The following is a 25,678-nucleotide window of genomic DNA, read 5'->3' on the forward strand; positions in this document are numbered from 1 at the left end:
TCCCTCTTCCTGTAGAGTGCTGTCCCATCCTGAGGGCCCACCCTCAGCGCCTCATCTTACCCTAATCACCTTCCAAACCCCACTTCCACATGCTAGTGCACTGGGGCTTAGGGCTTCAAAATAAGAGTTTGGGGGGACACAAACATTCAGTCCATTGCACTCACCTCACTTTTCTCGTTTGCAATGGGGATAATAATAGTATCCACCTCATGGTACTGTCGTGAGGCTTAACAGAGTGAATATGAGTGGTTAGATCCATTCCGGGCACATCGTAAGCACTATGTAAGTGCTAGCTATTGTTGCTCTTTATTATTATTATTATTATTATAGATCAGCTCTCTGACCACAGGCCTCCAGTCCAGGACTTCTCAACCCTGGCTGCACGTTAGGAGCCCCCTGGGAGGTTTAAAACGACACCCACACCTGGGCTCCCGGCAGATCACTCAGTCCGAATCTCTGGATGGGGTCCAGCCAGGGGAGCTTCAGCCTAGCAGGCGGACAGGAGGATTGGAGGGCCGGTGGGTGTCTGTGTTTGAATGTGAAGGGCAAGGAGCGTTGAAGCCAAGGGCACATTTCACAAGGGAAGGGGGTGAATTGGGGAGGGTCTTAGGACTTGTTTTGGACCGTGGAAAGGAGGTGGGCAAACAATTGACAGAACAGCAACAGGAAAGCTGGATGCACGTGCCTGTGTGCCACAGCCACTGCCTGGAGGAGGGCTGGGCACGTGGGTGGAGCTCAGTCAGTATTTGTGTAATGAAAGAGCACATGCATGCTTTAAACACTGCATTTGTAACTCTGAGATTTCTGTGTTTTCTGTCTGTATTAGTTTCCTATGGCTGCATAACAAAAAAAAAACCAAACTGGCAGCTTAAACAACAGATGCGTATTATCTCACAGCTCTGGAGGCTGGAAGTGAGATCCAGGTGATGGCAGGGCTGCTCCCTTCCGAGGGCTGTGAGGGAGGATCTGTTCCAGGCCCCTCTCTTAAGAGGGGAGTATAACACCGGTCATATTGGATTGGGTCCCACTCTAATGAGCTCATCTTGGTCATCTGCAAAGACCCTATTTCCAAATAATGTCACTCTCAAGGTACTGGGGGTTAGGCCTTCGACATCTTTTGGGAGGACACGATTTTAGTCCCCTGAGAGCTGAGACATTTACTCACTCTCATTCACTCCCTCCTTACATTTATTGAGCACCAAATGTGTACTGAGCCCTGGACACCGGAGAGGAAAAGACACTGAGGGTGGGTGCCCTGGTGCCAAGAGCTCAGCCCAGAGAGTCAGGCCATAACCAGGTAACGGAGGGAGGGGTCCAAGGGGTGGATGGTGGAGGTGGGCAGGGGTGGTGGGGGGGAGGAGGGAATGCTGAGAACAGGTCTGGCTGATGTGTGACAACAGGTCTCGGCCCCGTGTAAACAAGCCCTCAGTGAATCTATTTGCATTTATTATCCAAGTCACTGGCCTCAAGTTCCCCAGACATTTGCTGGGTTTGGTGGTGATGGTGGGGGGGGGTTGTTCTTCCATTTTCCTTAGTGAACAGGAAGTTTAAAAAAAATGACATACTTCCAAGCATATTCCAAACTGATTCTTTTAATAAATTCTTTAAAAGTTCCTTCAAAATCTGAACCTGGTGTCCAGGTTTTTCGAAATCTCTCTTCACAGATTCTAATCCCGGCTCATGTCTTGCAGGAAAAGTGTGGACTCCTCTATCTGATTCCGCTCCAGCCCAACTCTGAAGAGCTGGGTCTTCCCTTCCGACTCTCAGCTCCAATTCTCCCGGCACAGGAAAGTCTCTTCCCAGAGGGCCCGCAGCGCCAGCTGGAGTCCTGAGAAAGACACGGGGCTGAGAACACTGTATCTGAAATATTTGCTTTGTGTCCTACATTGAGCTGAGCATATGTACCTGTGTAAGTCCATTTCCCCCAGAGGTACACAGATCACTGTCCCTGATTTACAAGGGAAGAAATGTGGGCTTGGAGAGGAGGAGGGCCTTGCTCATAGTGACATTCAAGACAACTATATACAGCTGTTCAGGTTGTGCATTGCACAACTCCAAGTGGTGACATTTGCAAACTATGTGAATTACCTGGTAAAAGCCCGTGTCAAGATTTGAACTCAGATCTTTCTGGCTGCACAGCCCATGCTCTCAAGCACTATGCTACATGCCTTTTTAGGAAAGGAGGAAGGGACTCAGAGACCACCTTGCCCAGAGGTTGCAAACTGGGGAACTAAGAGTTGTGTTCAGTCTGTTTTATGTGTCTAGCACATTGGAGTCAGTATTTACAAATTAGAATATTTCACCTAAAAATCTAGATTTTTGTCTCCTTCTAAAAAGTCAGACACTGGGCTAATTCTTACAAGGCAGCATTCCACGGGATCTGAGTGGTGTGCCTCTGTGGACAGGGCGTGAGTTCCCTCCTTCGCGGAGGTCCACACAGCTCCTTTGGTCTCAGACGCCTGCCCACCTCACTCCTGTGCATCACCGCCCTGGGCCCTGCAGGCACTGGACAAGGTAACTTTTGCTGCAAATCTCCAACACCCATGCATGAGGCTGCCTTCCAGGTCCTCACGGAGCGAACCAGGCCTCCGTGCCATGCTTGTGCAGCTTCCTCCCCCGGGACGGCCTCCTCCCTGTCTCCCCTGAGAAACTCCTCCTCATTCTCTGAGGTTGGGCTGTCACTCAGTGTGATGAGCTCTGACTCATCCCCTCTCGGCATGACGGGCTTCCTGAGGACGCAGAAAGTATCTTTGATCCCTGCATCCCCAGTGCCCAGCGTGAGATCTGGCCCAGAGTCCACCCAACACCCCTCGGAGTCTGTTCCCTCCTGTATCCCTGTCTCTTCCCTATAGGCAGGAAAACTGAGGGTCAGCAAGGACATGTGACCTGTCCCAGAGCACGCAGAGCACGCAGCAGAAAGAGCCCCTGGCAACCACATGTTCCCACGCCTTGTTCTCTAGAATGGCAGGCGAGAGGGAGCAGTGGTCGGCCCAGGGCCCCACAACTGGTCTCCTGATGCCTAGTCTGTGCTCACAAATCTCTCTTCCCAGTCAAGTTCCGTCTCACGTCTCACCCAGAGTAGGAGCAGGTGCTCCTGCTGCTCCCGCCCTGTTGCAGCTCACAGCGGGCTCTTCCCTCCCAGGCTCAGCACAGAGGACGCCTCTCCTCGGAGAGCCCTCAGACTCCGCTGCACACCGGGTTGGCGCCTGCTAAGCTGGGGCTGACATTCCTCCTGAGCTCTTTCCTAGCAGAGTCAGGAAGTTTCTCTGGGTTTCCAGGATGTCTAATGGCACAGTTGGATGGGGTTAGCATGGAAGGTAGAGACCCCTGGCGTTTCTCAGCTCTCTTCGCTCCCTGAGCCAAAGACAGGATGCTGACTCCATCTACTTTAGAGTCGCTGACAGGACTGTGGAGGAAAAGCTCTGTCCCAGGGCTGGCTACCGGCCCTGGCCCATCCACATTGCTGTCTTTACGAGTATACCACTGACTCTGGTCCCAGGACCTCAAGCACCACTGGGCTCCCCTGTGTGAAGGCTACTCATAGACCCCGAGAGGTCCCGGCTCGCAGGCAGCTGGCTACGGCCCGCAGTGTTCATTCCCTCCTTGCCTGGGCTGCAACTTCGTCCAGAGCGGGCATCGTTGACTCTTCCAGTGACCAGGAAGTGCTCCAGACGGCAGCTTGCACTATTCTTCCCCTTCAGTTTCCTTTGGTGATGAGCTGTCTTCTAGTCCCCATCTGATTCTGTTCGCTGTTCACTGAGCTCTTATCCGGGTCCCTGCCCTCACAGAGGCTATGGTCCAGGGGGAAAGACAGAAAACAAGCAGAGAGTTACAACGCAGCAAATAAACAATACAAATAAATACAATAAACAAAATAGTTACAGCGTGTGATGAGATGCCGTGATAAGGGAATATATGATGGGGAGTATTGAAAAAGTGGGAGTAACATAGACGTTACCATCCAAACAACGCACTACCGCACAGCCACTACAAAGTGTGCTGGCATCTCTAGTGACTGGTATGGGAGGGTGCTCAGGACATGCTGTTGGCAAAGGCCACCAACCAAAGACCACCAGGGGCACAGCTGTGGTCAGAGGCAGGTTTATTCAGCTTCGCAGCAAGGGAGAAATGTACCCCAGAGGAACCCAAGAGTGGGGTTGGGTTGGGAGAGTTTCTTAGAGACTTTGGGCTTGACCTGAATGATTCTAAGGTGGGGTTAAGGAAGTGGGCTCTAGATTGGGTATTGCCAAGGAGCAAGGGCTCTCTGGTCATTGGGTATCTTAATGCTTTTTATTTTGGAGGCAGTAAAAAAAGGGGCAATTGTTCACGTAAGTCAAAGGAGGAGGTGGTTAGTAATTTTTGTGGCCTCCCAGTGGCTTTGTCTCTGTCTTGTTTGAAACACAGAGGCAGCGCGGTCCAGTCTGAATGCCCTGCCACTGGCACTCCGTTTGTATTCTGTGAGCATCGAACGTCGTTTATGCCCAGATGGGAACATCATGGTCTGGCTGCCAGCAGAGTCGTCTTCTGCTTTCTTATTGATAATAGGGGAAAAAACTGGTTTCAAAAGTTGGAAAAGAACACACACATACACACACACACACACACACACATATATAAGCATGATGTGATTTATTAATATCCCTTTTTTTTAATAGTTGACAGGTTTTGGCCCTTGTGGTATTTTTGAGACCTGGAAATTTCGCATAAAAATGATAAATACTGGCTACTACTGAAAAAAATAGGAAGATTTAGCAACATTGGGCTTAAACAAATTTCTTTTCTGAAACAAAATATACCAAGGTCTTCTGGAAAGGAAGGTATTGGAACCCCTACGCCCTGCTCTCTGATATTTAAAACTAGGAATTCTCATTGGGAAGCCCCTGACCTGCATCTGCTGGTAGTTCCCCAAAGGAGACTCCATCAGGAGCAAGGGGGGGCTGGGTTCATGGGAAGAGCTGAGTTCATGTGGCTGAAAGCTGCTCTGGACCCAGCCACCCTGGCTTGGGGTGGTGCTTCAGAAAGAAGAGCTGAGTAGACAGGATGTGTGCCAAGGGAGCTGAAATTTGGTGCCAAGCATGGGCCACAACTGTGGCATCAACAAGGAGGGTCTGACCAGCCAGAGAGAGTTGCGACAGTAGACAAATGTCCACAGGACTGTGCAAAACCAGTGTTCAACAGTGACCCCTGTGGCAATAACAGAAGCATCAGCCTGGTGGATGACTGAGTACCACTTCTCTCTCCTCTCCCCAAGGTGTTCAGAAGCAGTTCTCCAGTCCCACTTGGCCTCTTCCTCACGTTGCTCCAGCCACACTGATCTTGCTGTTTCATGAGCATGCTAAACCCATTCCTACCTCAGGGCCCTTGCACTTGCTGCTTTCTTGGCCTAAAATACTCTTCCCATAGCTTTTTATATGGCTGGATGCTTCTCATCATTTAGGCCCTTCCTGGCCACTCTATCTAATGCCAAGCTCCTTTCCACTCCCATCACTCTCTACCCCATTACCCTGCTTTGCTGTCTTCACAGCATGCATCACTCTCTGAAGTGTTCCCATTTACTCGTACTTGTGTGTTTATTGCTCATCTCTTTTCACTGGAATCCAAGCTCCTTGTTTGTCTGGCTTGCTCATCGCCAAATGCCCAGTGTGTAGAGCTGTGCTTGCACACAGTAAGAACTCCATGACTGCTGGCTGAGTAAATGCTGGTTACTTGAATCCTTTCCCTGAAGGTCAGTTCACAGCGGCCCGGGACCCTGACTGGCCTGCGGTGGGAGGGGCGGCAGCTCTGTTATGCCCACTGGAGTCCTGACCTTGTCGGTCACCCTGTCTCGGCCTCTTTTCATCTGAGAGTTTTGAGCCTCAGTTTTCTCTTCTCTGAAAGCTGCGTAATGAGGTAACCGTACAGGATGCTGACCCTCTCTTAGGGGGAGCGTAAGTCAACTTTTTGTGTGTTTGTGAGATCTGCAGGGGGTGGGGTATGTGAGTTAGTCTCCAGAAGCAGACAGAGAGAAAGCCAGAAAAGTACATTTTTTTAACTTCATGGGCGCAGAACCAGGAGGTTCCCTTGTCCTGGGACCACCTTCCTGGAAGACCTAGGTGGGCGTGGCCAGTGGACACCTTGGAGAACGTGGCGGGGCCCAGCCTTGGCGGTCGCCCAGGAGTGTGGGCAGAGCCAGGACGTTGAATGAGGCTGGGAGCCGGCGCAGGAGTCCCCGGGGGGACAACACGGGGGGCCGGAGGGAGGCTGCGGGAGGTCAGAAGCTTGGACAGCCTGCTGGTCTCCCGACTCTCAGTCCCTGCCCTGTTCTGGGGGCCTGGCCTAACTCTCCTGGGCAGAATTAGCTGCTCCTTCTCCAGTGCTCTGCCTGACCATGGCCCACACGTCGTGACAGCAGTCATCGGGTGGACTGGCGTTATTTGGTCACATGGTGCCTCTTTGTTGACCTTGAAGGCAGGGATCGTATGCTTTCACGTTTATGTCCTCAGCTCTTAACACGTAGAATAGGCATTCAGTAATAGTTTGCTGAATGATACAAGAAGAATAAAGATGGCCTGGCGCAAGTCCCATTCCCACACGCATCCTGTGGATGGACACGCGGTTACCATTCTGCCCGCAAAACCTCCCTCCGTAGCCTCAGGTTGGAAGGACCTGCACAGGGGGCGTTTGCCTCTGTGGAAGAACATGTTTCCCCTCTTGCAGGTGGCAGGAGCAGAAGGATGATATGGGAGGGTTACCATCTATTGAGCTCTCACCTTGTCTGATATCAGCTCACATAGTCCCCACGCCAGCCCTTCTCTGATTGACAGAGGGAGCAACCATGGCTCAAAGTAGTGGGGGAGCCAGGGTTTGAAGCCGGAACTGAGGGGGGCCAGAACCAGACACTTCTGACTGCCCTAGGCCCCGGAGGGGCAAGAAGGAAGCCCCTCTAACTCGGTGACAGTGGGCCCCAGTGATCTGCCCTGCTCCGATGCGTGTGGGGGAGAGCTGGTCCAGGTCCTCAGCCGGGAGCCCAGCAGACTCGAGCTTCCCGAGGAGGTGACTGGGGTGTTTGGTTGGACCGGTGAGAAACCACTGGGCACAGGGTGTTCTGCCAGAGGGCACAGCTTCCAGAGGCCCTTAATCGCCCACTGATGATTGACATGGCGGCCAGGGCAGACTAGTGAACCACGGGCCTCCCTGTGATTGTACTGGCTGATCTTGTCTGCCAGCAGGAGGGCACCAGCCGCACGATGGCGTGTCCCCCCCCCCCCACCCAGGGTACATGTGCAAAATGCTGTCTTAGGGGGCCAGGGTCAGCCAGGAGAAATCCCTGCATCCAGTCCCCGTCTGCCCCAACTTTGACCACCAAGTGCCCCTGTCGCCCCCAGCGGCGCTCCGTCCCTGTGTCCGCACTGCAGGGTCCTCGCTGCTCTCCCGCTCCATGCCTCCAGGCCTCCACTGCATCCTTCCCTCTGGCCCCTGGGATTTTCCCAAAGCTCAAATGGAACCTGCCTGTCCCCTTAGAGCCGCTCCGAGGCCTGTCAGCCTTTGCCGGGATCTCTTCCTTGAGCTGCCTCCTTCCTCTCCTCCCCAAACCTGCCGGGGGGGTTCTTTTGCCAACATCTTGGGCTGAGTTCCCTGTTTTTGTGGATGTTGAAGCCGCGGCTGCTCGGGGGCTTTCTTTGCGACTCTGGGAGCTGCGTTTCTAGGACGCCCCTCATTTCTGATAAGCCCTGCAGAGGGATCAGTGTGGGCTCCAGAGTCAGCCCACCCTTCCTTGGAGGACATGTGATGGAGGCAAGCCGTTCGTTCATCTCCCGGGGCCTCCACTTTCTCATCTGCACAGCGGGCATGTCCATACCCACCTCGCAGGACGATGGTGAGGACGAAACGAGGGGAGCTTGTTGACCCCCCGGCGCAGTGCTGGGCACAAACATGGAGTTGTTGTTCAGCCATTCGGGCCACAGGTAGATCTGCTGCCTCGTGCAGGAGCCCTGGCCGTGGGCCTGGACTGAAAACTCGAGGGCAGGCAGGAGGCCACTCACCCCACTGGGAGGGCGACTCAAGAGCCCGCTCGCTCCTCTCCTTTACTCCTATATTCCTTAGGGGTGGATTTCTTGTTCCCCAAACCTCTCCTACCTCCTAGTCTTTGCTCATGCTGTTCCTCCCGCCAGCACGTCCTTCCCTCCATGTTTATTCACATATCCATCCAACAATTCTGTACTGACATGCTGACCCTGATTTTGTGTTGGGTGCCGTTCAAGGCCCTGAGGATATAACTGTGAACCAAACAGACCAGGTCTTTGCTCTCGTGGAGCTTGTGTTTGCGTCGGGAGAGAAACCAGGTGACGTCAGTGGTGTGAAAGGCCCTGAAGAAGGCACCTCGAGGCGATTGGAGAGGCCACTGTGGAGCGGGGTGGGGCTGGCTGCTTTGGGAGGGAGTGAGGAGTGGGCATGGACCAGAGAAACCAGCTCTGGCTGATGAACGCTGAACAGGAACCAAGTGGGCCCTGGACGGCCAGCTGGATCTACAGGAACAGAGATTGAGGCACAGGAAGCGGGCAGGGCCTAAATAAGGCCTCAGCCAGACCAGCCACAGCACAGCCGGCCCAGGAAGCTGCCGCCCTGCCTGGGACCGCCTCTGCTGCCCTGTTGACACTGGACCTGATCGCTCTCACCACTGTGAATCATTTCTGATGGTCCCATTGGAGAGGCTGAGGCTAGATAACATGCTTCCCAAGGGGCAGGAGAGAGAGAAACTGGATTTCTGAGCCTCCTCTGACCTCCCTGGTGTGAAGGCTGGTCTGACGCTCAGTGGCCAAGAACTGATCCGTGTCTGAAGAGGCGACATCTGATTTGAAGCCTAAATGATAATGGGGGGTGGTGAGCATTCCAGACAAAAGGAACAGCGAGAGCAAAGACCCTGGGGCAGGAACAAGCTTGAGGAGTTCCAGGAACAGAAAGAAGGCCACGTGGTGGGAGCACAGTGAGCGAGGAGGGGACCAGGAGGAGAGGTGGGCAGGGGTCTGCCATGTTGTGCAACGCTACCGCTGCCACAAAGCCCTTCCTCCGCCAGCTCCCACCTCCCCAAATTCAGAAGAGACAGCTTGGCTCTGAATTCCCCCTGAATCTGAGTTGCACTCTCCCACGAACACCATGTACTTTCTGTCTGATCTGGCAGTTAGTTATTTATGGACGTGCTGGACTCCCAGGGCCCCCAGAGGGCAGGGGAAGGTTACATTTCCATCTCTGTGTCTCAGGGCCCAGAGACAGCTGGGCGTGCACAGGTCTCGGGACGGGCTGCATGACCAAATGAGCTGCCACACAGGAAGAGCATGGCGGCGACGCAGCAGCCTGCGGTGAGAGGCGGTAAGCTTCTGGTGCCGCTGTAAGTCTCCGAGAAGCGGCTGTGCAGCTCACGAGAGGGCTCCTAGTGTTACTGTGGTTACTCGGAGTTTGGTTGTCAAATCCCCCATCTCAGAAACTTCCAGCAGTGTCGTAGACATGGGGATTACCTGTCCCACCGTCACTGCCCCTCGTCCTTGCTGATGGAACGCCAGGGCGATGCCGCTGGCAGCATGTCTAACCCCAGGGGCTGAAGCACGGTTGGTTGAAGCTGACCGTGGGATCTCGTCACCTCCTGCTGTCTGTGTAACAAATTACCCTAAACCTTCGTGGCTTGAAACAGCAGCTCCATCCTGCTGTCGCGGGTTGTCGCTGGGATCAGGAGCTGTGGAGGGCCTTGGCTGCGTTGTTCTGGGGTTGCAGTCCGATGTGGCTGGAGCTGGGACATCGCGGGGCTGGAGCACTTGGGGCTGGCCAGGCGTCTTTCTCTTCACGTAGGGCCTCTCCGCGTGGATCTGTGTGGGCTGGTTGGGCCTCCTGACAACACGGCGGCTCTGGGCTCCAGCACATGTGCTCCAGTGACCCAGGTAGAGGCTCAGTCTCCTTTTGTGACCTGGCCCTGGGAAGTCACATGGTGTCACTTACGCCTCATTCTGTTGGTCAACAAGTTCCTAAGGTTGGCTGGAATTCAAGGGGACCTAACCTTTTGTTGAGAAGCTTGAAAACTGCCACATCATATCATCCCCACTCTCTTGCTGCTGACTGGTCTAGGGTCGGTTATGTGACCTATTTCTGGCCAATGAGACATAAAGGATAGTCTCTTGGAGGTTTCTGGGGAGTTTTTTCTGCATGATAAGAGAGAGTACTCTTTTTATGCCATCTCCTTTCCTTCTTTCTTGGGATCCATTCATGATGCTTGGAGCTGTGGCAGCCATATTGCAAGCATGAGGGAAGATACTGCTGACAGAATGACAGGGGTAGAGTGGGAAATTGGGAAGTGTGTGGGTCCTTGATGACACAGCTGAGCTACTGCGTCTACCCTGGAATCATTTATGACCAGGCTTCTTGATATGTGAGAGGAATAAACCCCTGCTGGACAAGCACCTCTGCCTGCGCTTTCTGTTACTTGCAGCTGACTACATCCTAACTAATGCCAGCTAGTGTGGTAAAGAAATGCACAGGCTTCGGAATAAGACCTATCTGTGCTTAAATTCTAGCTCTACATTTGGTTACTGTGTGACTTTGGGCAAAGCACTTCACCTCTCTGAGCTCTATTTCCCTACAGAGAAGTGAAGGGACTAACTCTGCCTACCTCACTGGGATGTCGGAAGGATTAACGAGATCCTGTTTGCAATGCACAATGCACAGCCTGGCACATAGCCCGTGTGCAGTGACTCGTAGCTGAGGCTATGCCAGGATGTTGAACCCCATGACGGGAGCTACCCACCTCCGTTATCCCAACGCTTCTGTGAGGTGGGTGTTTATGCCTCTGTTTTGAGACAAGGAAACCGAGGGTCAGGAAGGTGATTTGCTAGAGGTCACATGCTGGTCGGGGTGGAGCCAGGGCCTCCAGGCCTGATCGAGTCCTCCGAGCCTTCCCCACTGTGTGTTTCATGGTGGCTCTGGCTCCTTCTGTTTCCTGGAGAACGAGCGTGTCGAGACTCTGCGGTGGTGACTTTTCCGCGTGCCACTTCCCAGCTCGGTTCTTTGCCAGATCCTCCCAAACCGCCTTCTTCTGCCCACCCCCAGGACCACCGCCCCTTCTAGGCCACATCCCCTCTTACCAGGGTCACTGCAGCATCCTGTGAATGGCCTTCCTGTGTCTGGTCGTGGTCTCTCGAGTCCAGGGAATTCTTTCTAAAACATAAATTGGCTTACACCCCCTGACCCCAAATGGCTTCTCAGCGCCCTTGGAGAAAAATGCAAGCTCCCGCCGAGGAGGCTCAGGGCCAATCCTCAAAAAAAGACAGAAGGAAGGGCTCTGGACTCAGTTCCTGTCCCCGCTGCTGCTCGTGGGCCTGTCCCACGGGCCGGTGTGGCAGCTTCCTTCTGCCTCGGTTTCCTATTCTGTCAAAGGGGGTGACGAGAGAGCCCACCTCATCACCTCATCGGGTTGCTAGGAAGATTCAGTGGAGCAACTCCCTCTGATGCCGTCAGAGCAGAGGCCGGGAATCGGCGCGCCTCAGAAAACACGAGCGGCTTCTTTCTCCGGGTCTGCCGGCTGCACTCTGCCCCCACCTGCCATGGAGTGCCCCAGGAAGCGCTCAGTGAGAACCTGTGGGTTGAGGGGCCAATGGATAACCTTCCTTGCTCCCCATCAGAGCCCGGTGAGGTGAGGAGGTGGGATTATTGTCCCCATTTGGCTTAGAAGGAAACAGAGGCTCAGAGTAAGGGAGCAGCCTGCCTGGGGCACGCAGCAAGTCAGGGGCAGGAGCAGAAGTCGTGCTCAACGTGCAGGTCACGAGCCTCCCGGTCAGACCTCTGACCACTGCCCACGCGGGGGACAGATGAGGCCAGGGAAGTGGTGGAGTCCTGACAGGTGGCAGCCGCCGGAAGGCTGGGGCTCTCTCCTCCTCCAGGTACAGGTGGGGGCTCTAGGAATCGCAGTCCACTGAGACCCCAGACCCCTAGTGCTTCCTGAGTACCTACTGCGTGCTGCCCTGTGCCCTCCTCAGGGAGCCTTGTCTCCACCTGGGGCGATCGTCTAGCCTCGTCTCTCCTCTACCCACAGCTCTTCTGGGCTCCCCACCCCCTGAGGTCCCTGGACCTGGCTTTCAAGGCCCTTCTCCTGGCTTGGATCTCTCTGAAATTCTCTTGTTCCTTGTCTGCTGGCTTCTTGCCTGTCTCCCTCTCCATGCTGAGCTTTGCGTCCGTTGTATCCACAGTGCCTCGTGCAGCACCTGGAGTCTTTTGATGCTGACTGGGTTTTCCTTGGATGAATGAACAAATGAATGAATGAACGATGTGGCCCTGGCCACCTCTCCAGCCACACCTCCTGGATTTTCGCCCTGCAGCTCCCCACTATGTCCTTTCGTGCCTCCGCCTTTGTACAGGCCCTTTTCTACCTGGAATGCCCTCTGTCTTGCGTTCCTGATTCTCCCCTCTTCACCCAGCAGGACTCAGCTCTTTCCTGACCTTTCCCCGCCCTGTCTCCAACTTCCAGGCTTCTCCCCTCTTTCTCCCATGGCCTCTTTCTTACTGCTTTGGGAATTAATGATACCCTGGACCAAGAGCTCCTTAAGGACGCCACGTCTGATCCATCTCCGGTACCCCAGAACCTGGCCAGCGCCTCAGACACAGCAGACACTCACTCAATGCTTGCTGAAAGGTGAATTGATTTTATCCTCACACACCCGAAGAGTTAGGGCCCTTTGTGTCTGGGACACATGCTTGCCACCGGTGAACGGCAAAGCTGCTGTCAACCCCAGCCATGGAACCGGCGGCCCGTTGCCTAGGCCGTGGTGTGAACCTGGGCCCTGCCATGCACCAACCGTGACACAGGGACGGGTCTCCCAATAGCCAGTGCTTCCATTTTTCCGCTTGTAAAAATAGAGAGAACAATAGGACCCCCTTCACAGCAGGGAGTTCAATGACTATTCTCATCAAACACTTGGCCAGAAGCTGGCACACAGTAGGTGTTCTACACCTGTGTGCTGCTGTCAGAGTTGCTGTGTCATTATCTTGACTCCACGTCTTGTGTTCCATTCCACTAACCAACTCCGTTACAGCCACATGAGTAAACTTTGCCAGAAAACAGAAAGCCACAGCGCTAAATCAGATTGTTTTTGACCTTTGGCTGCAAAGGTCGAGGTCTGTGATGTTTGAGATAAGCTCTGCCCGGGGCTTTGATCTGCCTACTGGGAAGACAGGCTGTCTGACCCCAGGGGGACCCAAGAGAAATAACGGGGTCATCTCTGCTGGGCTTCTCTCGACCCGGATGAACAGCCCCAGCGGCCAGACCACTAGGACTGTCCAATCCCGGCAGCCGGTAAGCAGGGAGGCCTCACTGTGAAACAGCACGCACAGATGCCGCCCCCCCCCCATCAAGATCAAAGTGCTCACTGAGAGAAACAGAGGCCCTTTGTGGAATCAGGAAATTCTGATCAGTGAGTACCTGCTCTGTGGCTGGAGTTTCCAAATACATGAGCTTGCTTGATTTTTCCAACCTCCCTGCGAGTCCAAGAAGCTGTGGAGGAGACTGTGGGCACCGGCCATGCAGCCCCTAGACATCCCCCAGCCATCCTTGCAGGTGTGGAGAGAGAGCCGTGTGATGACCGTGGTTCGGTAGCTTTGGGGTCACTTCTGGACCCAGGCAACTGAGAGCCAGTATTCCTCCTCCACCCCTCCTGTTCCCTCTGCCCTGATGACCCTGGAGACCATGTGTCTAGATGACACAGTTATAGGACAGAGCAGTGCTGTGCATGAGCGTGTGAGCTGGATAGAACCTCTGTTATGTTAAGGATGCATTTGTTACCACAGCAAAGCCTAGCTGACCCTGACTAACAGAGGGTTATTTTTCTCCTTCCAGATGAGGAAATGTAACCTTCTGGCCTTGAAGTCACTTGCTCAAGGTCATCCACCTAGGAAATGGCAGAGTGGGGATGTGCCATTGGCAGTTGAACTTACGTCTTTTTAGGACTCATTTCAAGCCAGAATCGTAGGCTAGGCAAGCTCAGGATCAGAAGCAGGGACAGGACAAGAAAGCACAGCAAGAGGTCTGGGGCAGTGACTGGGGAAACAGGGAATCTGGGAAGATCTGAGAGGTGATATAAGCAAGTGAGGGGCCCCAGCCTTAACCTAGGAAGTTGGGTTCAGGTCTGAAACTCAGGATCCAGGTCAGAAGGAGATATAGGGAGGGTCAGTGGGTACCGAAAGGTAAGCAGAGTGAGTCTACGTATGGCTGAATGATGAGCTCAGCTCCTGCAGAAGTCATTTCCAGGGACAAAACGTCTCCCAGGTGGAAAACAATAAGTTCAGAGCCTGGGAATTCAAGCAAGGCTTTGGGTGGGGGGGCTTCCCAAGGGAGAGGTGGTACAAGGAAAACTACATCTGGTTTTGTCCTGCCGCAGAGCTCACAGGAGAGTCTTTGGGATGCACTAATGTGACTCACGATGAGCCCCTAGATAGTTTTGGGACAGGGGATGGTTACCAGAAAGACCAATCGTGTGGTTAGAGGATTGGAACTTTGGGCCAATCTGACCCCAGGGAGGGGAGAGGGCTCGAGATCGAGTTCAGTTATGTGGCCAGTGATTTAATCGATCATGTCTACGTAGTGAGACTCCAATAAAAACCTCGACACTGTGGCATGGCGGAGCGTCCTGCTGGTGAACACATTGGTGTGCAGGACGGGATCTGTCTGGATCACAAACAGAGGGCATGCAAGCTGCGCATCCTCTCTTCAGGCTGCATCCTCTGTGTCTCTTCAGTTGGCTGGTGCTGATCTCTATCTTTTATAATAAAACTGTGATCGTAAGGGTAGCAGTTCCAGTGAGTTCTGTGAGTCATTCTGCAGAATTATCAACCCTAAGGGAGTCACGGGAACCTGCAAATTTATCGTCAGTTAGTCAGAAGTGTGGGTGGCTCCCGACACTCGTGGCTGGCATCTGAAGTAGAGGCAGCCGCGTGGAGGACGGAGCTCTTAAAGCTATGGAGTCTGAGGTTAGCTCCAAGACACCCAGTTGGTCTCAGAGAATCAGTGGTGGGGTATCGGAGATAAATGGGGCCACAAGTATTAGTCCATCTGAAGGCAGAGTTTGAACAGAAGCGTTGTGTGCAAGGATCCCAGAAAAAGAGATTCAGCGTGTCAGTGTCCCTACCCAGAGATGCCAGGATCCGCTCGTTTCAGCGGATCTTCCTTGCACTGATGGAAAGAACTTATGCTCAGCTGAAGGACCCCAGCCACCGGAATATTCAGTCACTCTCTGTGCTTTTTTATAAGATCATACTCACCATCACGATCATCATATTCATTCCACCATTCTCACTATCACCATCAACCACTATCACCAACATCATCACCGCCATTATCACCATCCCATCGCCATCAACACTACCACTGGCACCCTCGTCACCATCACACCGTCATCACTGTTACTAACATCCACCACGTGCCAGACCCTCTGCTGAATGTTTGCCACACATCCCACAACAGCCCGGTGATGCAGAAATTACAATTATCCCCATTTTACAGAAGAAGAACCTGAGGGAAGGAAAAGTGAGATGACTTCTCTGATAAACGCCAAGGAGGGTCCACCAGGATTTGACGCCTGGGTGGCCTCACTGCAAAGCCTGAGCTCATAGGTGCCATCCTGTAACCTGCCACATGGAAGTCGTCCTGCCTCCCTTGTCCAATTCCAGGCTATCACGGACCAAATGTTTGTATCCCCCGCAAATCGTATGTTAAAGCCCTAACGCCCAGTGGGCCTGTATTTGGAGAAGAGGCTTCTAAGGAAGTAATTAAGGTTAAATGAGGTCATAAGGGTGGGGCCCAGATCTGATAAGTTCAGTTCTCCTGTAAGAAGAGACCCAGAGAGCTGCTTCTCTCTCTCCCTCCTCCACACCCTTTCTTTCTCTCGCACAAAAAAGAGGTCATGTGAGCACACTGTGGGATGGCGCCTGTCTGCAGCCCGGAGGGGCGGCCTCACCAGAACCTGAACCCACTGCCCCTGGATCTTGGACTCTCCAGCCTCCAGAGCCGTGAGAAAATAAATTTCTGTGGTGTCAGCCACCTTGTCTCTGGTATTTTGTTATGGCAGCCCAAGCCGGCTGAGACACAGGCCCACCCCGCAGAGAGAAGGGGACAGGGAGGGGAGTCCCATTTACCGAGCGCCTGCTGTGGGCCGCCTGTTGAGGGCCGCGTGCTGCCCGTCCCTCAGACACATGGACACAGTGCCTATTTCTTTTAAAATCATAAGATAAAAAATGAAAAATTTTCTTCATGTAGAAAAAGAGAAATTTCCAGGGCCCACAAAATTCTATTCTGGTGGGAGGGACCCACAAAGGCAAAAGTTCCTAAGGCCCACAAAAGTCGCCCGCAGCACTGTACGTGCAACAGCAGTTGAGAAGAGGTGACAGGGACCGTACGCTCCACAAAACTGAAAACGTTTATTATCGGGCCCTCTGCAGAAAAAAATCTGCCAACTCCCACTGTATGTCCATCAGTTGAGTTAATCCATGCCCTGGGAGGCTGGGAATTTTGTCCTAACTTTTCTAGATAAGGAAACTGAGGCTGAGTGTGACTAAATGACTTGCTGATGATCGCACAGATTTCCTATGAGCAATCGGACTTCACAGAAGCCCCTATTCTTTCTACTACAACCGCCACCCGCTGGGGTGTTCGAGCTGCTTCGCTCCGCAATTTCCTTCTGTTCCTCCTGCGTGTACCAAGTGAATCTGCAACATTTAAGCAAGGCTTGTTACCACAATTAGTCTCAATTCAACTGGCGTTTTCTGTGCCAAGCCTTCCCTGTGCCTGGCGCCGTCCACATAAAGAAGCGCATGACACATTCTCTGGAGGATGGCGTCGGGCGGTGACTACAGCACGGGTGTGCGTGGGCTGAGTGACTCGGTGAGCGACTCCCCTGCTCGGAGCCCCCGTTTGGTCATACAGGCGTGAAGAGGGGGGTTCTGGAGGCAGCAGATGCGAGTTTGAATCCCGTCCAGCAGCTAAACCTCTTTGCCTCTGGAATTGGGAATCTAATGGGTCCCACCTCACAGGGCTGTCGTGAGCAGCAGTGCCTTAGGGCCGTGCCAGCGCTGAGTGAAGCTGAAGGATGGCGAACTCCCGTTGCTGCTGTGATGATGACGATGATGATGACGACGCACCGGGACCGCTCGAATTAAGGGGTGTGGCGAGAGAGCCTCGGGCTGGGGCGGCTGGAGCCGTGGGATCCAGTCCCATCTGTTTCCCACTTGCCGTAGGACCTAGAAAGTTCCCTTTCTCTCTCTGGGCTTCTTAGTTTCGCCAGCTAATCTCCGGGTTCCACCCAGCATTAGTTTCCCCTTTTTCTAGAGCCTTCCCACTGCTCTTTCCCTTCCAGACCTTGTCTCCTTTGGTGCCTGCCCAGAGCGGTCCCACCCTGGCCCCACTGCCCAAGTGACACATGTCACCCTGCCCGCCTGCCGATGGCTCAGGTGGCGAGGTCCTGGGAAAGGTCGGATCCAGGGGCAGAGCCCGCCAGGGCCGGATCAGGTAAAGAGGACGGGAAATGAGAAGAATGAGTTGTTGCTTCCTTAGCCCCAAGGTGTGTCCGTTTGCCTGGGGTATGCAGACAGGCCTGTGAGGAGAGATGGGGCCACTGGAGATTAACTCTCCGCTCGACACTGAAGGGGACCCTGGGAGGGCAAGCGTGTCATACCTCACAGGTGCGCTGCTCTCTACAGTTTACAGAGCACTCGAGGCCGGGACGCTTCTCTATTCTTGTCGCTTCCTCCAAAGACGCTCCTCCTCAGCTGGAACAAAACGCCAAGCCCGCTCCCTGGCCTCAGGCCCTCGGCACCCGCGTCCTGCCCCAGTCTCCCTGTCTCCTCCCTGCCCACCCGCTGCACCCATGCAGGCCTCCTGTCTGTTCTCCTGAGAAGCCAGGTTTGTTCCCACCACTTTTGCTCTATTTCTGCCGGGAATGTCCCCTGCTGCTCTTTTATTGGCTGGCTCCTTTTCACTCTCGGGTTCTCAGCTAGGGCATCACCGACACCCTTGCGGGAGGCCTGGCCCTCCACCCTTTCAGGTAGGCCTCCAGGTACCCTTGGCCTGTTCTCCGGCACTTTTGCTCCGGGAGCCTCCTCGTTGTCTGTGAGCTCCGAGAGGCCTCATCCATGGGGTCACGGCCACACCCGCGGGGCAGACAGTTCTCAGCAACTCCTGTGAAGGACTGAGGGAGTGGCACTCACAGAAGTCTTGGAGCTGGACCTGTCATCTTCTGTGAGAGGAGGCTGAAGGCCTGAGAGGACAACCGATGCTGAGAGCTTTTGTGAAGCAGCTGACAGCTTCGCTCGGGCTTCGGGCCCGGGTGCTGAGAGTTTCAGGAAAGAGTGCAGGCTTTGCATACAGGTGTGTGGGTCTGAGCACTTGCTCTATGGCTTACCCGCTGTGTGACCTTGGGCAAGTGACTCAACCTCTCTGATCCTCTTCTCCACCTGTAAAGTCATTACCTGGGAAGCAGTCTGGAAAGACAGAACCTGGTGAATGAGTGTGAGTGCTCTGTGTGCTGACGGGCACGTGGGGGATGAGGGTGCTCTTCGTGTCTGTTCCAGGTCCTGTGCAGACCCCACACCTGCCTAAAAGACAACTTAAATCTCCACCTAGTGCTGCCACCCCCTCTTTGGGATGCAATGGAGTCTTCTTGGAGTTTGTAGGACCGTGGCCTCTAAGAAAACATACAAGACTCTGGGCTACTTATTTATTTATTTAGATTTTTAACTGTGGTAAAATACACGACATAAAATTTACTATCTTAACCCTTTTTAAGTGCACAGTTCAGCGGCATTGAGTACATTCTCACTGTGGTGCAGCCAGCTCCACCATCCATCTCTATAACTCTTTTCATCTTGAAAAACTGAAACTCTGTTCTCATTAAATAATAACTCAATCTCCCCTCCCCCCGCGCCTGGCAACCACCGCTCTCCTTTCTCTCTCCATGAATTTGACTGCTCTAAACACCTCATCTAAGTGGAATCATGCAGTATGTGTCCTTCTGTGACTGGCTTATCTCACTTGGCACAATGTCCTCAAGGTCCATCCGTGTTGTAGCAGGTGTCAGAACTTCCTTCCTTTTTAAGGCTGAATAATATAATGTATATATCACATTTTGTTTACCTGGTCACCCGTCAATGGACATTTGGGTTACCTCTTGGCTATTGTGAAGAACGCTGCTGTGATCGTGGTGTACAGATATCTCCTCGACACCCTGCTTCAAATTCTTGTGAGTATATACCCAGCAGTGGAATGGCTGGATCATATGATAATTCTATGTTTAATTCTTTAAGGAACCACTGTTCTGTTTTCTACAGCAACTGTACCATTTTACGCTCCCATCAACAGTGCACAAGGGTTCCAATTTCTCCACATCCTTGCTAACACTTATTTTATTTTATTTTTTAATGGTAATCATCCTAATGGCTGTGAAATGGTGTTTCGTTGTCTTTTTAATTTGCATTTCCATAACGATTTGTGATGTTGACCATCTTTTGATGTGCTTGTTGGCCACTTGTGTATCTTCTTTTGGAGAAATGTCTGTTCAAGTCCTTTGCCTATTTTTTAATTGACTTGTTTATTTTCTTGTTGTTGAGTTGTACAAGTTCTCTGTATATTCTGGATATTAAGCCCTTATCAGATATATGATTTGCAAATATTTTCTTCTATTCCATAGGTTACCTTGTCACTCTTGTCTCCTTTGATGGACAGAAGTTTAAATTTTGATGTAGTCCAATTTATGTATTTTTAATTTTGTTGCCTGTGCTTTTGGTGTCATACCCAAGAAATCATTGTCAAATCCAGTGTCATGAAGGTTTACCCTGTGTTTTCCTCTAAGAGTTTTATAGTTCTGGGTTATTTTAGAAGACAAAAAAAACCCATTAAAATGTAGAATGATCTCAGCATGGCTTGGAACCCTCTGACCCAGAGGTCCAGAGCCAAGAGTTGGAGCCTGGGAGCCCCCGTGAGTGGAGCATCTTCTGGGGACCAGGGTGGCTGTGGCCTGCTCAGGCCCATTTGTGGGCAGAGCATACAAGGCAGGCAGGCAGGGAGCATCCCTTCCAAGGATGGAAGTCCTTGTGTCCCCACTTAAGGAGCCTCAGTTTCCCCATCAGTAAGATGTGCCTGCCTCGTGGGTGTGCCTGAGAATCGAATGAAAAGGATGTAAGGCCCCTGGTCTTTCCGAGTCACGGGGGCTGACAGGGTTAATGTTCCCAGCCCGGATTGCTCCCAGCCATGCAGGTGCCTTGCCAAGGTCGCCATGGAACCCTCAGGATTCCAGACCAGCCCAATCTCTGCAAGCAGCTGCTTCCGGGAAGTGCAGCCCAATCCCAGAAGTGATAAGCAAAGGAGCTCTAAATTTTACAAGCAACACTAGGAAACGTTCAAGAGGATCCAATTCGTAACCCCAGGACATTTGTTCACCCCCATTTTCCCTCCATCCCCTTCCAGCCCACAGTGCTCCAGGGCCTCTCCCTCCCCCAGGGGACAGCTGCCTCCAGCTCAGCAGTCACTATCTCTCCTTGCCACAGAGGTGGACGTGCCTCTGCTCCACCTGGCCGGTGCTCCCTCTCTTTCGCCCTTTCTCCAGAGCCTGCAGCACCGCAGCCCGTGCACCAGCCTGGATGAAGCTTGGAGAAGGTGGGGGAGGGGCAGGTGGGGAGGAGCTGAGAAGGGAAAGCAACGCTCTCCCTGGGAGTGGGGGTGGCACGTAAAAAAGTCCAGGTTCGCGATTTTTTAAAAAATCCCTTAACACGACATGGATGAACCTTGGAAGCATTATGCTAAGGAAACAAGCCAGTCACAAAACACCACATATTATATGATTCATTTCTATTAAATGTCCAGAATGAGCAAATCTCTAGAGACAGAAAGTAGATGAGTGGTTGCCTAGCGCTGGGGGGCCTGGGCTCCATGGCTGAGGAGTGCGGGGCTCCTTTTTGGGGTAATAAAAATGTTCTAAAACTGACTGTGGTTGTGGATGCCAAACTCTGTGAATACACGAAAAGCCATGAATTATACACCTTAAGGGTGAAATGGATATGTGAATTATATCTCAATAAAGCTGTATAAAAGAAATTGCTTTACACACCAAAGACACAGTCAGCCTCCAAGAGGTAAAGTCGCTGACCCAGGGTCACACACTAGCAAGTGACAAAACCGAGATCAAAGACTTGTCTGCATGACCCCAAAGGCTCTTTCAGTCCTCTATGCTCTGCTTCCTCCCTCAGGACAGGGCAAGGAAGGTGAGGGGTAGCATGTATCTCGCCAGAAATTAAACATCTCTGTAAAAGGGAGTTAGCCAGTATTTAACTGTATTGTCTCTGCATGATCAGGTTTGATCGCTTTGTTCTTTCTGGTATGGTATGAGTGTGTCAACACAAATAATCCATAATCAATCTATAAATCAAAATTGGGGTTAGTTTGTTATGAGTCAGGTTTGAGGACTATAGCCTGGGGGGCCTTCCTTTCCCAAGGAAGGAAGGGCACCAAAGAAGTGGAGTGTATGGAGTTGTTATATGCCGTCTTGGAACAAACAGCTTATGTCACATTGACAGAAACATCTCTTTTACTCCTGTTATGAGAGGCTGAGCTGGCACAGCAGGTGGGTGGTCAGCAGGTCAGTGGTCACAAGGTGAGCTCAGCAGGTCGGTAATTAATCCTTAGTTTCCAGGAAGAGATGCTTATCCTTAAGGAAATGATGATCTGGGGAAACCTACATCATTTTCAAGGGCATCATTCTTGTCTTTGGGACATTGTGAAAGTTTAAAGCAGACGTACAATGCATGCTCAACAGGCCACGTCAGAGCTTTCTGGAAAAACAAGGTCAGGCTGAATTGGTTTTAAACCAAATGGCTTCCTCATATACTTCATTTATTTATCAAGTGTTTTAACATAATTTTTAAAATACCTTTTTAAAGGAAAATATTATTCAAGAAATGAGAGTCAGTGAGTTCAGCAGGTGTCAAGAGTAAACAATTGCCCTTGGCGTCACTCAGCGGAGACTGAGCGCTTCTGTGAGCCAGGCTCTGTGCCAAGTGTGTGAGGTGTTGTGCTTGTAATCATCACACCAGCTCTCAAGGTGAGGTAACAAGTGTCCTCATTTTACAGATGAGTAGACTGAGGTTCCAAGAATGAAGTGGTGTGTCCAAGGTGACACAGCAGGTGGTGGCAGGGCTGGGGTTTGCCCCCAGGCCTGTCCAGCTCCAGAGTCCGATTCTAATCAGGTGTTTCCCATGGAGGCATATTGTCAAGACCAACAGAGACCAGGGTCTGGCGCCTGGCCGCACTGACTGGCTGTGACAACATTTGTGGAGGACAGGAGTCGGAGAGCAGGTGGAGAAGAAAAGATGCAGGGGGCCATGTTGTATGGGAACAGCTGGAGCTCTGAGGAGACAAGGGAGGGCTGCAAAACCACGCTGCTTCCGTCTCTGCCAGGCTGCGTTGGGCTTGTCTTGCACCATGAGGCCAGGAAGGAGGAAGGGAGGGAGCTGGGACCAATGCATGAACTCAGATGGGGGATGAGTTAGGATCTAACTCTCCAGAAACGGGATGTGGGCTCCCCATCACTGGAGGTGTGCGAGCTGAGGCTTGATTTCAACTTGGCAGTGACAAATAAAAATGGCAAGCAATAGGATATATTGGAGTATATGAGGAAGACATTTGGTATAAACCTAATTCGGCCTGACTTTGTTTTTTCCAAAAGGGCCTGACTGTGGCTATTGAGCATGCATTGTATATCTGCTTAGACATTTCCTATGGCCAGAACAAAGGCCCTTGAGTTAAAGGTGCAACTTCCCCCCACATTGGCATTTCCCTAGGGATGAGCATCTTTCCTTAGGCTAGGAACTGATTGCTGCACTCACCTGTGACCACTCAGCTGGAGACAACAGACTGCCACCCTGCTGTGTTCACTGAGACGGAAGACCTACCTGCTGTTTCCATCAATCGCTGTGCAAACAGAGCAGTCTTGCAACTATTGTAAAAGGGACATTTCAATCCTATGTGAAACATCCTCTCTGGGGGTATATAACCACTCTGTGCACCCCACTTCTTTGGTGCCCTTTCTTCCTTTGGGAAGAAAGGCCTTGGGTTATAATCCTCAGATTTCAACTCAGAATAAACTCAACCAAATTTTCATTTATAGATTGGTTATGGATTATTTTCGTCGACAGCAGAAATGGTGAGGTACAGCTTTATGCATCGGGTAGAGTTTAGACTAGATGGCCGTATGAGTCAGTGTGTGCTGGGTAACAGACAACTTCCCAAAATGCAGTGGCTTACAACAACAAATTCTTTATACCTTCTTTACTGAAAACTTACATTTTACTTTCCTCGAATATAAATTTCTCCTTATTAATTTCTAGTAGCTTTAATCACATATTAGAATTTTTTAACCCTTAGAAACCTTAATTTTTAAGTAAAAACTGAGTAAGCAATTATAAACTTTTCAGCATTTTGTGGCTTGGTAAATTTATAAGTAACTTTTATAATTTCTAAAAGCATGTTACTTCACAGTACAATCTTTTAATAAAACACAAGACATGTTTACCAATAGACCCAAACAGCTTTTAGTTTTTCTGTAATAAGAAGCCAAAAGTAGATAAACTTAAATTTAGTAATTAATGTCTAATATCTTATTTGGAAATGATCTAGATACTCAATGAATTTTATCATTTAAATTAACCTAGGAAGACTTCAAAGTTTCAAGTTGCCAAAGAGATTTTGGATGTTGTTTTAGATACACACGCCATAAACTAAAATTATTGCTAAAATTTTATCTATAAACTCTTATTTCATTTCTAACTAAGTCATTTGTTCCCAACAATTATGTTTAGATTACCCACAAAACTTTCATGAGACATTTGGCAAAATTAGCCGTCATTTTAAGGTCTTTTTGTTAAGCAGTTTTGTAATAGAGATAACATCAGCTCATTTGACCAACAAATGGAGAATAAAGCCTGCACGTCAGCCTCATGTCCAGTGCTGATAACTGCCGACATGTCCATTTTAATCAAACCAGCCAACTTCAACAAGCTTTCATTCAAAGATTATTTTATATCGTGTTAACTTGAAAGACACGTAAGTGCTTACTTTAAGTCAATTAAACAGAGCTCTTGATTTTGGCCGTCCCGTCCAGGGGTAAAATATCACATATATAATGTATATATAGACACACATAAACACACAGGTAGACACATGCAGAGATGTTAAATTTTTGTTATGAATCAGGTGAAATACAAAACGCACTAGTTTCTGAGAAACATTTGCATTTCAAAGAATGGCTCTCAGGTCCTAGAGAAGAGGGGAGCAGAAAATTTACATCATAAAGGCAGAGAAATCAGTTAAGTTTTCTTCAAGATGGAGTTTCTGGGGCATGTTTGCCCTATCTGTTTCTCATGTCTCAATCTTTTGTCTCAGTTAATATCTAGGAGCATTTGGAGGCACAGGGGGGCCCTGGGGTTGGCAGAAGACAGGTGAACTTTGAACTGCACTCTGGAACCACACCTCCAGCCTTGCAGAGATTGGTGAGACAAAGATGGTTGCTTCCGGTTCCCCAAAGAACCGGATTAGAGCCTGAAGGACAAAAAAAGAGGCTGACTCACCCCTCCAGCTACTCCCTTCCAATTGCTTCTTTATGTCAGGGAAAGTTTTAAGAGGTGAATCAAAGGTTCGTCTGTTCTAAAACTTTCAGGACGATGTATCACACCTCTCAACATCATACAATCAGACACGGGAAACATTCCCCATGAGACAATGTCTGTCTCCACAATACAGTTTATAACACAATCAGACAGAGAGATGCAATCACTTTACAGAAAGCCTGTAAATATATCAATTTCCTACAAATTTCATCTGAATTCCATCAACTCTTACACCTCTAATCATAGCTCTCATTAGGACTTTATCAATAGGTCTTGATCTTATGAAATTGGACAGGGGAAGTATTCCTAGCCAGACATTTTAGAACATACTTAGGCAAAGTAGATATAACCTCTTTGTAAAAAACCAGCTCAAACATTCCAACCTTTGTAATGTTATCAACACTTACACTTTTATATTTTCTCAATTCAATTGCAACCTGAGTCAGGGTCTTGAGGCTAGTCATTTTTTTTTTCTATACTTCCTTTTTAATTTGGCCTTTTCATAGGTACCGATAAAAATCATGATGAGAGCTCTCACAAACTTTTTCCCCCAATTTAGAAGTTTTCCCAGTTTAAATGATCCATCATCTGGCCACAATGATGAGTAGGATCTTAACAGTGACTCATACAAATAAGCTTAATCATGGACGCAAGAGGCATCCCCAAAAGAGATCCAAAAAGTTCATTCCCAAAAAATAGTCTAGAAGTAAAGCCCTTCATTGCACAGCAAGCAACGAAGGTTGAGCCAACAAAGGCTCCTTATGAAAGCAGTTGGGACCCCCTTATGACAAACTTCCCTGAGAGCTGACACAGCCAAAGAGAGTGTGTCCCAGAACCCCAGGCTACACGACTGGCCGCCAAGATGCGTGCCGGTACATGCATCCTCCGTTGGTGGGGACCAGAAAGGTCACAAAGCCAAGCTCTCAAGACATAGGACAAGACAAAAGGCCCAGACAACAGGCTGATAGAGATGCCTGTGTCTTATGACAAATGACAAAAAAAGACAGAGACAAGGAAAAAT

This window comes from Equus asinus, chromosome 9 (assembly GCF_041296235.1).
Source record: "Equus asinus isolate D_3611 breed Donkey chromosome 9, EquAss-T2T_v2, whole genome shotgun sequence".
In the NCBI taxonomy this organism is placed as follows: domain Eukaryota; kingdom Metazoa; phylum Chordata; class Mammalia; order Perissodactyla; family Equidae; genus Equus; species Equus asinus.